We start from the raw sequence: 5,179 nt of genomic DNA on the forward strand, positions 1-5,179 counted from the left end.
ATTCTATTTTTATCCTATTGTATATTTTATTCTATTTTATTCTACTGTATATAGTATTCTATTTTTATTCTATTCTGTACAGTTGTGTACTGTATTTATTCTTATTTTATTTTATTCTAATTGTCCTTCATAACTTTTGCACTGTCCACTTCCTGCTGTGACAAAACAAATTTCCCACGTGTGGGACTAATAAAGGTTATCTTATCTTATCTCATCTTATCTTATCTTATCTCATCTTATCTTATCTTATCTTATCTTATCTTATCTTATCTTAAAGAATACATGGCATGGAAAAAACTGATTTAGGCCACTGTGACAATTAGTTCTTTAATTTTGCACGCCTTTAGAGTGGAAGTCGAAGGTTTAATGTGACCCGGTATCCAGTAAGAGTCCTGGCTACACACCCCATGCTAAAACCAAGCCCTGGAATGGCACGGCTACCTCTGCAGCCTGTCCATAGCTCAGCATACCTTTGGCAGCTAGGATAGGCTCCAGTGCACCCCTCATGACCCTGAATTGGATAAGTGAAAGAGATGGATGTGTGTGTGTTTTTTGTTTGTTTGTTTTTTGTTTCACATGCACATGCTCACTCATTTCCAATATTTTATATGTATTCTGAGATTCACACTTGATTGTTTCATTTCTTACTTTAATTAAAATACTTTCTCTCAATGTAAGACTATGTTCTTTGTGAGTCACAGGATTTTGAACCAGGTTGTGAAAGAGAGTAAGATTAAGTCTAAAACATAATGCAATACCACTGATTAAAAGACAAGTATCAACACTGCAACCCAAAGGGATGATTTAAAAAGTGCAGTTTTGGTGGAGTTCACGACAGGTTGACTCTCCAAGACTGTAGGTTGTCACTTTATTTATCCTTATTTTAGGTGCCTTTGAACAGGTTTTTTTTTCTTCTGAATTTCTGTAGCTAAGAAACTATAACATTAAGTTGGAAAATAGTTTTGCTTGCAAATGGTGCTTGTGTGTTGCTAAGCTGTAGACTATAGCAAGTCTATTTAAAAAACTGTAACAGTTGCAGTTTACTCTTTTCTGACTTGTGGTTAATGTGGTTTCACTGTTATATTATCAAAATCTTTTAAAAAAAGACCCTCAATGATGACAGGAAACCCAAAGCATATTTTTAAAGTACTTTCTTCATATTCCATTGTTATTTATATAGATATTTTTTGTAATGACATTGCCAACACTATATACTGGAAAAAAATATATACCAATATGTTGGGAGAAATATCAACATAATAATGTATAAAGGATTAGCAAAGCTGATAAACCGTTTTCTATGTGAAGTACAAGTATGTTAAAATACAAAAAAAAAAGAGTGTCATGTCAAAAATATGGAGATTTTATTCCTTAAGATATGATACAACCAGCTATGTTTGAATTCCAGCTTTATTCTGTAGATGGGTTTTTATACACTCAGTGATAAAAAAACACAGGTTACTTGATTTTCAGTTGGCTTCAGTTGGTCCTTTGACATTCAGAGTCTCTCTCTTTGACAAAATTAATTCCACTTGGTTTTAAAGGACTGAAACACTGGAGGTCTGAAACTGCCTTTGATATGAGTCAGGTTCTGATCTGAGAAACAAGTCAGAAAATTACACAGGTTTTGAAGACATAATATTTTAAATATTGACAAGTTTAAAAGCTTACTGTCAAGTCTTACCATTGCTCATGGCTGAGTAAACAGCTACAGTCTGAAGGTCATCCTTTGCTGTTGAAAAAAAAGACTCCAATGTTATCTAAAGACATGTTGGTATTAACAATTACAATATTACTTTTATGTAGTTATGAATGTGTTGAATTTTGTCTAAAATTACAGCCTACCACCTACTATTAATCAACACAATTACACACCAATGTAAGTAAGTCATATGTGAATTTGACTCGATACTGTTGTCAATTACTGTTGAATAGAGTCGCCTATATTTCACAAAGTATACAATAGCTCCACAACAAATTCTTACTTGCATTGGTTAAAGTCCTTTCGCCCTTGTTTTTTTAGTTGTATATATTTTACCTATATCTCTTGTACAGTGATGTAGTCCCATCATTAATAGTGGTAGAGCAACCAGGTAAACACAGATGATAATCCACAGTGGGGACGGATAAGAAGAAGGACTTTGGGGTGGTTGATTTTCTTTTTTAGACACTGAAAAAAAAAGTATAAAATAAATCAGGATTCCACATAATCAGTGCATTTTCCTGAATGCACATGTGTAAATCTGAACCCCGAATTATGAAGGTAGTTTCAGTATAAAATTGTTTATACAGGATTCAAATATCCTAGCAAGCCTTATGATTGTTACGTTGTATTACTGTTTTGTTTTGCAATGTTTTTCCTCATTGTTAAACTTTAGATCTAAATGTTGTTTGTGCATGTTTCACAAATAACTTCTGACAATAGAGTAGTAATTAATACATTGGGATGACAAACTCTTACTTATTCTGGATGATATCTGGACTATACAGTGTAAGTCAGGCGCATGAAACATAAGGTCCGGGGGATTGAATCGGCCTAGTGAAGATTCAAATCTGGCCCCAGTTTTAGAAAATGTGAAGGGGTGCATAGATTTTGAATAGTAAACTGTATTTTCACAAGTTTTTTCCCATTGATAAAGACTGCCCACCCTTATAATATATCAAAGTAATTAACTAACAGATAAAGAATTAAATGACATGAAAGCTGCTGTTTTTCCACTGTGGAGCTGCTGCCTGCGAGTGCGCTGTTCGAGAAACGGAGCCAGGCAGACAGAGGAGAATTGAAGTTTGACCAGGTACCAAAGCAAATCATTCATACTGTACAAATAATGTAAATATGACGGTGTTTCACAAAAGATTGATATCAAACTGATCACTTGACCCATATTACGTTACTTGCTCTTCAAGTGAATCAACAAATGGCGAAATGAAAAGCCGAACAACAACAATGCTGTTTCTTTAGAGAGTCTTAGCTTACATGTGTGTTTATTTCATATTTTCAGTTGTTACCCTTCACGGCTAAATAAATCGGTTTCAGTAATGTACTGATATACAAGAATGGACATAAGGAGCTTCTTTCAAAGAAAAAACTCTGGTAGATGTTATTTTATATATTATGCTTTGTATGTTGTTCAGTATATTTCTATGCAAAACAAGAGGAACTTCAATACACAGCAGTATATTCACAGTTGAAACCAGATATTTACATACACTTTATGGAAAACAAGAACATTTTTTTACTGTACAACATCAATTTAGAGTAAACTTGTTTTGTTTTGGATAAATAAATATTGAAATATCTTTTGAATTAGTTAAATGTCAGGATAAAGAGAGACAGAGCTGTCTATTTTTTATCACTTTCATCAAATTTAGGAGTACATATACACTAAGTTTATTGTTAATTAATAAAAAAACTCCAGACGATTCCATTCTGAGCTGAAGAAGCTTCTGATAGGTTCGTAGAGTCCATGTGAGTAAATTGGTGGCACACCTGTGGATGCATATAAGGCAAAACACAGAGCCTGTTTCTTTAAAATGGGAAAATCAAGAGATGTCAACCAAAACACCAGGAAAAGAATTGTGGAGCTCCATAAGTGTGGCTCAAGTTTGAATACAATTTGGTGCCATTTACAATTAAGAAATACAGATAGTTTTTCTCTTTACTCTTAAAGTTAACAAATATGTTTTTTATATTTATCAATCTAAAAAAAAAATAAACATTTAGTCTGATTTGATGTTACAATTAAAAAAGTGTTTGTGTTTTTATCTGAAGAGTATGTAAATATCTGGTTTCAACTTTATATTTGATGATTGTCAGCACAAAGAGGGAGAATGAGGACAGAACAGAGATGGAACAAGAGCAGGTGAGACACACATGTTAGTCAAATGGTTGTTTACCAAAAGTATCACCGTATCATAGGTACTCATGTATCTCGTACCTAGTGTTTCTTTTTAGGTTTGTTATTTTTCAAGTTATATATTTAATAAGTTATGCAGGCTTGTTTGCACAACAAGGCTAAATAATTATATAAACTTTTCTCAATCTAAATAGTGGACTTTGGTAGAATTAAAAAATAAGTGTAGTGCAGGTCTATGATGATTTTAGTGCTACTATCATCTAGTTCTGATTCTGGTTCTGTCTTGGTAAAGTCCTAAGTAGTCCTGATTTTGAACTGTTGTAGTCTTGTTTTAATTCTGGATCAGTTCTGGGTCTGGTTGAATTGGGGTTTAGTCCTCGTGTCTTGATACAGCCCCGACTTTGTTCTGCCTTGCTGCTTAATTAAAAAACTAGTTTAAGGTGTCCTGCATATGTGATATATATTTTTCCCTATATGAAGTCATTCTTTTTTGAACAAAACTCAAAACAGAGCCAATTAATCTTTCAGTCATTTCTAGCCCCCTCCCCCCCCCAAAAAGAATCCCCCATGCATACTACCCGTTAGGGCTAAGCCCCGGGTGTTTCAAATGTTTGGCTCCGCCTCTGCTGAACAGTACTTCAAATTATTGCATTATTAAGAGTTTAACCAAACACATGTTTTTGGATAGCCAGCCAGCTCTGTGGTGATCCTCTGACTCCAGAGATATTACAGCTATAAAGTCCTTCATCAGATTTTGAAACATTGGGGATGGTAGTGTATCATTTATAGCCGGTTTTGAATAAAAGTCCAGAATTCAGCCACAAGTTCAGCTGAACTTTTCTTCTTTGTACAGTGCAGAGTCACACTGTCTCCCTCCATCACAGGCAGAGCAGGACTCTCTAAGATCACAGAACCAGCTGAAGAAATTACATCAAATGTCAGATTAAATAAAAAAAAACACTACTAACAAAACTGATATTAATAGAGAATCATTAGTGACACTAGTGATATTAGTTATCAGCATTATTTTATCTATGAGTTGCTAAATATTGTATAGCTGTCAGCTTGAAAATGTTTTTGTAAATAAATGTTCTCTCCCTCTTTGAATGTGACTGAACATTGTAAGGCACTTACAAAGCTCGTGAATTAGCCCTGAAAGTAAATATCATTTCAAATGGCTACAAAACTTTATTATTTTGATTATTTTTCAGTGTATAATGGGATTGCACATGACAATATTTTTTTTTTCTCTGTACCGGTCACACTAATGTTGATAATGCTGCTTTTTAGTTCTCCTTCATCTTCACACCAGTATCCCCCAC

Source organism: Pelmatolapia mariae, linkage group LG3_W, assembly GCF_036321145.2.
Source record: "Pelmatolapia mariae isolate MD_Pm_ZW linkage group LG3_W, Pm_UMD_F_2, whole genome shotgun sequence".
NCBI lineage: Eukaryota > Metazoa > Chordata > Actinopteri > Cichliformes > Cichlidae > Pelmatolapia > Pelmatolapia mariae.